Source organism: Botryllus schlosseri, chromosome 8, assembly GCF_051294905.1.
Source record: "Botryllus schlosseri isolate E-star chromosome 8, Bs_hap1, whole genome shotgun sequence".
Classification (NCBI taxonomy): domain Eukaryota; kingdom Metazoa; phylum Chordata; class Ascidiacea; order Stolidobranchia; family Styelidae; genus Botryllus; species Botryllus schlosseri.
In genome coordinates this window covers 24,146,126-24,154,811 of record NC_137243.1, presented here as the reverse complement: position 1 = coordinate 24,154,811, position 8,686 = coordinate 24,146,126, and the positions used below count along the sequence as shown (strand labels likewise).

Below are 8,686 nucleotides of genomic sequence, written 5' to 3'. Positions count from 1 at the left end.
ATTTGTTATTAACGTATACTAATCGCGCAAAGTGATGAAACCGTATCCGTTACATGTATTGCCCTTCGCCTAAACTTGGGGCCTTATAATGTGGGTTATGGCGCCATGCCATGATATTCTCTAAAAACGGGGTCTTCTAGTAAACAAAGGGTTTAGTATCGCATTTTCATATCAATACTATAATTTGCATCCCATGATGCGAAACACTGCTTATTATGTCAAAAATTGATACCTCCTAGGATGCATCAATACGAATCAAGCTGTCTGCACTTGCCGCATAGCTCAATTCGCAGCTTTTGACAGTCCATGCGAACGAAGTAAGACCGTTTTCAAAACTACTTACTTACTTGAGTAGATTTAAAATCAGTCAATTCTACTTCTACTTCAAGTAGTTTTAGATGGCTTATTGAAGAAGTACTTCTACTCGTACTTGAGTAGATTTTTTCGTCGCTACTTCTACTTCTACTCGAGTAGCTTTATTGACTACTTTGACCACCTCTGCCGATAAGCTTGACAGGCATCCAGTCTTTTGAAAAGCTAAATACTTGGGTTACACCTCCATCGTCAGAAAACTTTTATCGGTCAAGAATTATCCCCATCCCCATATGGATATTGGCTAAACGCGTAAAATTCGCCTTTCGTTGTTCCGCTTCAATATGGGGTCGCAGGCCGATAAAGTTTGGCAAGCCCATCTGTGTCAGTCATTCCTATTGCAACCTTGGAACGATAAACGTCAACTTGGCATTCCACGTGCCAGTTGTCGAACTGATATAAGTTATTATACTATTCACAGGTACCACGGTTACTGAGATCAGCACTCAGTCTGTTTCGTCCCCAGGTGAGATTCCTATATGTACAGAGCACAGTAAATGCACATTGACCTTGTAATAATACTTCTTTCCGATAGTGCCATGCCTCCCTGATTACCTCGCTTGTTGATTTGCGTTATCTGTTATGATAATATGTATGGGCTTAAGACTGAATATATGCACGGTTCGCTGTTGCAATTCCAATATTACTCAATCGTGAACATTACTGATCCAGCTGCAACAAATCATGTGAGATTCCCTGCCTATTTCCAGAGTAAAAAATATTATCAAGATCCTACACGACTTAATGTAGTAATACTTTATTGTTATCTCGCACTTGAATTTTCGCTGTTATGTATGTGCGTTTTACGAATCTCGAAACTTTTTATCTAATTTAAACAGTAATAATTTCTAAGACTTGCACCATTCCATGTCGTGGCATACAGTGAACATGCTGACAACGATCGTAAAAAAAATCACAGGTACGTCGACAACCTCCGCTAGCGACAACGCAACGAAAATCACAACGGGTGGTGAGTACGCTATATTATTCGAAAGGCAAATTTTTGAGTAATAATGGTTGGTTCGTAACCTATACTTACTTGCGGACAGACTTACGCTAATCTGCAAGCTTTCGCGGAATCCGATTCCGATTAGCGTATTCAGCTTCGAGTTGAGCCGAATATACGAATACTTTATTATGACTTCATAGCAGTAACAATTCCTGGAAAGTTCCACAGTTTACCTTTTTTGCGCCCTAACGGAATATAATGCCCTGTAAACGACATCATCAATTCGTATTTCTGGACAATGCTGAATATTTCATAACGCTTTGTGACATTAACGCGGGTCGATCATTATACTTCTCAAAACTGAGGTTTTCATGAATGTCCTTGGGCTTTTGCAACATGTTTTGGGTGCCGAACTACGACCAAACCAGGGTTGGAGGCCTTCACAGAGTGAAGTAAATATAGGTTTATCTAACCCCATTTTGCATTGAAAAAATATCTATTAATGAGAAAGACGTATATTTTCGATACTCTCAATAACGAACCGAATAATTACAATTGATACTTAATTAGGATACTAGTACTCGAATGCTGGTAAGATATTCGTAATGTCTAGGTAACGCAGAACTGCTCCTCAATCTCTAATTAAGGAAGATTGTTCCTCTTGAAGCTACGACGTTGTGCATACATAACTGAAGTGACATCGATTCGCCAATCGCTCATCAATCATTATACTGATCCAGACCTGTCAAACCAGCTTCAACGTAGAGGTCGACCAATATTGAGTTTTGCAGACCGATAACGATACTGATTATCGACACATCCACAAGGCCGATAACCGACATCGTAGGCCAGTATATGGAAGGAGCAGAGAACCATTTCGCTAAAAATATTATGTATTAGACAAAATGGCACATTGTATATGCCACAGAAAGCTGAACAACAAACGAGTAAACTCTCCTACCATGGCAAGACCCATGTCACTTCGGTACCAAAATATCCAATCTCACTTCTCATATCGAATCATCAAAATTGATTCCCACGCCCTCACGCAACCCTAATTGAAACACGACACTGATGGTGATCTTGTATTGCAGATGCATCCACGGATTCCGCTACGGTGAATACGACATTAGTCGCTACTAATAGTAAGTAGACTACATTTCTCTTATTGGCAATGTATATGCGTGTTAGCTTGACTGGACACGGTTGTTCAAAAATAGTTTTTTTTCAAATTTTACTGGCTATGTGATAAAATTGTCATGTTGCCTAAGAACTCTGCACATCGAATTTGACTTATTTCAAACCAGTAGGTGCAAAGATATAAAATACGCTGGATTTAATTGAAAAAAAAAATGAAAGTAAAAACTTTTCAAATATAACCGGTGAAATTGTTCCATGGTCTAGAAATGCGGAGCATATAGCATAGTATTTGACTCATTTCTAACCCGCAGAAGCGAAGTTATTGGAGAAGCATAGCTAAATGATAGAATTTTTCGCCGTAAATACTATTCTATAAGTAATTCAAAATTTTCTTATCCGATAACTTCACCTTGATGGATTCGAATTGACTAAAATTTTGTTATGAATAGTTTTTTTAGACAACGTGACAAGATAACGTGGTAGCCAATAAAATTAGAAATAATATAAACACAGTAAAAGTTTTTTTTTTGTAAATCCATTTTTACTCTTTTAGCTCCGCTCCTACAGGTCGAAAAAGAATCAAATTTGCTGTGCAGCTCCTTTTGATGGTAACCTAACAATTTTATCAATTGGCCATTTTAAAATATAGTCTAAACTGGATCCTCAACCCGCCAACGTATTTTCACTCTCTCTATATATGACCCGCCCGGAAAAACTAAATCCTTCGAGCCGGATTCGAACCAGCGACCTATGGATTACCGCAATAGGCTCTACAGTCCACCGCTTTACCAACTGAGCTATCGAAGGACGCTTGAAGCAGCTGTTGGCACACTATAATGACACACGGGGCTATTAATACGTTTTGATTACACAGTATCGCTTACAATGATCAGAGGTACATCCGCGACAGACGTGGAAATATGTCAACGGATCTCTGTATCTGATAGCTTTCGGAAATAGGAAGACCCTTTTTCCGGATATTTCACAGGACTAAAAATATCCTGTAACACTCCCGATCCTAGCGATAGCTTGAATATGGCCATAAATATGCCTGTATGATCTCATAGATTTCAGTATGTGAATGATTCCCATATGTTTGCAGGTACAACAACGTTTTACGCTACGCAGAATACAACACAAAATGGAACAGGTGGTGAGTATTTTATACTATTACCAATTTTACAAAGGAAGCTTAACTCGATGGTAATAGATAGCAACTGCCAATAAAACGCATTCAGTTCTCCCAGATTATGCCCAAATTGCTAAATATCACATAAAAATAAATCACACCGTAAATGTGTTTGTAGGAAAGATGCTGCATATTAAAAAAGTAAAAAAAACGGGCAACTACGGGTGAATTGAATACTATTGACTAACTAATCTCACCAAATATACTGTACGATAGTCCCATGCGCTCATTGCCGCAACCCGACCAACAATAATACAATTACCATGGCAAGATGGGGAAGCGAGTGGCGCAGTTGGTTAAACACTGCAGTCACGACATCGATGGTTGATGGTTCGAGTCTCGGCTCTGCCATGTTTCTATGTGTGGGAGGTTTATCTGGGCTCCTCATCGCCGATCCCGCTGTAATACAGCGCATTGAAAAGCCCAGACGAAGAGAGAGCCGAACTCATGAAAGGAGGCAGCAAATGAGCCGAAAAAAAAGACTCAAGTTCAAGAAGACATGCCATTATGAAATGTATGAAATTTACTGCGTGGGCGCAAATAACCACGAGTTGCAAGCGCCAATTATATGAGTTAATAAAAACAACAACAACAACCATGGCAATATGCGTAGAGTTTATATCCGAAGTTGCTGATACCGTAAAATAGCTGTGCTCACACGTTTTGTGCCTCTAAGTTGGTTGCTTGAAGAATGCACCATGTAAGGTGATCGAACGAAGTGCGAGCACACAGAGCAAATGTAAGCACATGAAAATGGAATTGCGTAGTTGATGAGGCGTCCTATTCACGACACCACAACAGGGATATCTAAAACTAGTTTTAGATATCTGTTATGTTCGTGTATTTACGTTGGTATCGTTCCTTTCTATTTTTATAGGACTAGTAATTAGCGCCAATCATTATTTCCTCGTGTGCCTTGCGTTGTATTTATACCCTGTGTTCTGTCATTTACTGGTCTTTCGTTTAACTGCACTCTGGATCGTGTCGCCTGCCTTAAAGATATTCTGCTGTATAATATACTGATTTCATATTGCAACCTCGTCGTATGAGTTATTGTTCAAATAAGATCAAGAACATAACAATATCCCTGCAAAACAAGTGTCGTTACACGTTAACACGTCACACATTACACGGCAATGCGTATAGGCTCAAGTATTACGTCAAGCAGCATCATAAATGCATGGTTAGTTAAGCAAAAATAAACGCCACAATTAGTAATCTTAAACTTTTTCTCGCTTCGCACATAAACGTTGTCTTAAATCGTTGAGGCAGAATATTGTAACAGTGCTAGAAGAAAGACTTTTTTCGCGTACTCACATAAATTCTGGCTCCTGACATAAAGGAAAATGACATTTTGCTTAATGGCCTAAAAAAGTTGTTGGAGAACCACTGTTTTAGAGTCTTAATAGAAGGATAGGGGTTTGAAGAGAGGTAAAAATGTATCATGTTTATCATTTGTTTCGAATCATGACGGCAAATAGTTAATTTTTAAATTAACCGTCACTTTCTCATTACGTGACATGAACACATTCAGTGAGCGGCATTTATTAACAATGTCATTTGGAAATAAAATAAAAATACGCTGGAGAATATAGCTAAAAATTTTAACTCGGCCCGCCAACGTGTTTTCAACTTCTCATTTGACCCGCGGAGGAAAATAATTGCCCACCCTCGTACTAGATGGTTGCGTACATGCTACAGATATACTTTCGCTTCAACATGGAGATCGGTCCGATATCAATATCTCTTTCAAACTGCGATAAAAGTCGGTATTATCGTGATAACTGGTGGCATGGGTCGGAGTATCTAGTCGCTACGTTGCTCACAGTAGTGAACTGTCTGGAATATTAGGATTTATTTTTAATTTAATTTAATTTATGACTACATGAGTATATAGACCAGGGTCACCGAACTTTTTGAAACCAGGAGCTAGTTCTTGGGGACTGATCAATGCGAAGGGCTATCAGTTACTCCCGTCGTTTATTCGCGCTAGGCCGAATATCTTCACTTAGAAATCCGGGGTTACCGCTCATTACCAAAAACGCATAGGCCTAACTCCCTCCAGGACTCACACCAGCGTCCCCGAGTTTAGATTCGTTTCCGCGCTGCGCAACGAAGTACCAATCTCCGCGTTGACTCTCGGGAACATAAACTAGATTCCCGTTAAGCCTCCTCGTGGACGTAGACAAGCAACGCCCTGATCGCAAACTGCGTTCGCATGTTCCTCAGAGTCGAGTGACCCATGTTAAACTGCTGTTCTTATGGAACCCTTCTCCACTTCAACCCAGTGTTGGGATGACTCGAGTCACCTTTTTCGCATGACTTGACTTGACTGGAGTCACTTTGCTGAAATGACTTGACTTGACTTGACTCGGCGTATCAGAAATGTGGATTGACTCGTGACTCGGACCAAAATTCACGAGTCAATTTCAAGTCATCAAGTAATCGGTGTGGATAAAAATCACTGTATCTTGCATATATTCGGATTGTTCGCCAAACGCTGGTGTAACCCGTGGGAGCGAATAATCATTCAAATATTGTGCGTTTCACTGAGTCTCGATTGTCCTCTCACAAATTGACCGCAAACGAAGTGATCGAAGCTTACAGCTTACGTTGTCGTAACTCGAGTAGTAAAGTAATAAAATAGCGAAATGTCTATTTCTGTTCTCTGTTCTTACCTTAACCAAACCTCCTGTCTTATTGAAATGGAATATAGTTAATATAGTTCTCAACCATTGACGCAGGCTCGAATTGTATCATCAATTGGTAATTGGGTAACGTGTTGCATCTTATCAATTCGTTTGTCTATTCTCTATTTTGGCTGGTAACTTTAAACTGAGGCTATGCAAATATGAGGTTCAACAGTTCTACGTATATGTGAGAGATACAGCGTCTTCTTGCGAGTATATTCAGCTCTATATTCGTTCATCGGTTAGGAATTAATGACCACTCAATCTGTATTTCAGACATCTAGCAAATTGCAATGACGTAATCATCCCTCATACTTCGAAAAGGCAACTTGACTTGAAATGTGACTTGACTCGTGACTTGACTTGACTTGACTCGACTTGACTCGAGTCACCTCCAAAAATTGAGTGACTTGACTTGACTCGAGTCACCTTTGAAAATCGATTGACTTGACTTGACTCGAGTCAAAATGTGCAATGACTCGAAATGACTCGTGACTCGAAGGTAGTGACTTGATCCCAACACTGCTTCAACCTTCAAAGCTCTCATTTGAATGCTTGCAACTGCGACCGCGGGCAACTCCTTCGGTCCTGATGGACGGCCTGGCGCCCACGGTCACTCCGTTGGTGAACCCTAGTAGAGGCCATATCGCTCGGCATAGATTAGCTACAATTTTACTGTCTTCGAGAAGGTGCCGTGTATTCCGACCTCACTGAAACGTTTATTACGTGAAGATTTAATATACAGTTTCCAAGACAACATCGATTATCTGAGATCCTCTCTAAAAGCATAACCACATATACAGTCAGAGGTAGTCAGTGTTGCTACTCAAGTAAAGTAGAAGTTACTCTCTAAATTTCTACGCAATTACAAGTAGAAATCTGAATTCCAAAAACACTTCAAATATTTTCAAGTAGAAATAGAAAATTAAGATCTGAAATTTTCTTTAGTAGTTTGGAGAAGTAGATTTGGTCGACGGGTTGTACTGTTTTATTAGTTAATCTAAGGCAGTGGTTCCCAACCTGTGGTACGCGTACCATTAGTGGTACGCGAAGGTCTTCCAGGTGGTACGCGAGTAGATTCTGTTTTTTTGTTCGGCCGAAGGGAGTTATTAGTTAAGGTGGGGTTGAACACAAAGATTGTTCTCCAATAAACTTCAGGTTTAGCATGGCCTCCTTGTACTTGAATCTAGTTTCTCACTCCCCAGCTGCTAATTTTCCCTTCTACGTGGGAGTGCGACCAAGGATTTTCATCTCTGATGACCGACTTGTTGCGCCCATGCATGACTTTCGATGCACTGTGAGCAAACATATGCCACGCATCGACCAGCTAGTGCTGTGGTTCTCCAACTGGGGGGCGTGAAAGCATTTGAAGGGAGGCGCGAAGCTGCGGCAAACTGCAAATTTTTTTTCGCGCTTCGCGCTATTTTTTTTCTACTCTGTGTATAGTCCTAATAGCATATTTGAGAATTCTCTTATCAACTGTCATAATCTTCCATGCTTTCAAATTATTCGTTGGGATTGCTAGCATTCCGGTTGCATTTTGTGATATGACGATAAGCGGGGCGAGAAATTTTCCACTATCATAAACGGAGACGTGTCTAAAAAAGTTTGAGAACCGCTGAGCTGGTGGAAAATAAACAAATGCAGCCATCGCAGCATTAAAACAATTGACGTTTTTTGTTTGCTGTTATTTCATTATGTTGTTCTTCTTGCGATTGGTGGTGAAAAGACAATTCCATGCATCCTATTAACCCTGGCTGATAATGCCTAGTTTAATGGTTGCTATTACGGCTAGAATAGGTCAAATACGTCATTATGACATCATGAGTGACGGAAACGTTTTTTGACCGCCTGCAGCGCGCGTAACTTATGTAGGTGGTACGCGAGCACTGCATAAAACCTCGAAATGGTTCGTGGGTGAAAAAAGGTTGGGAACCACTGATCTAAGGTGACCAGGTGACCACTTTCGAAATTGGAGGTGCACCCTCGCTACGAACGCAAAATGTCCAATGACACTTCAAATAGGTGCAATATTCCTAAAATATAGTAGGTTACCATAATATAGAAGATCTTTTGCTCAATCGTCATGGCAACTCTAAAATGATAGTGAGGCAAGAAGATCCAAAAACTAATTTCTACTTTACAAAATTCAAAGTGTAAAATGCATGTATTTTAGGGTTACCATACGGTAAAATTCGACTTAGATACAGGAAATCATCACTGAAGGGGCTAGGCTACCCCTGAAAATGAAAAAAATGAAAAAAAATATTTTTGGTGATATTTGTACTATTAGATGTTATCTTTCATCTACGCAAGTTTCGTAATGATTGGATAAGCCTAAGTGTG

General features: G+C 40.0%; 1 non-coding gene across 1 annotated transcript; it reads right to left on the bottom strand.

The window, feature by feature from the left end:
- Positions 1-3,181: 3,181 nt before the first annotated feature.
- On the bottom strand, positions 3,182-3,268 carry Trnay-gua (transfer RNA tyrosine (anticodon GUA)). The gene is given in 2 exon segments: positions 3,182-3,217; positions 3,232-3,268. It is a non-coding gene; the product is annotated as a tRNA-Tyr (tRNA).
- Positions 3,269-8,686: the final 5,418 nt, after the last annotated feature.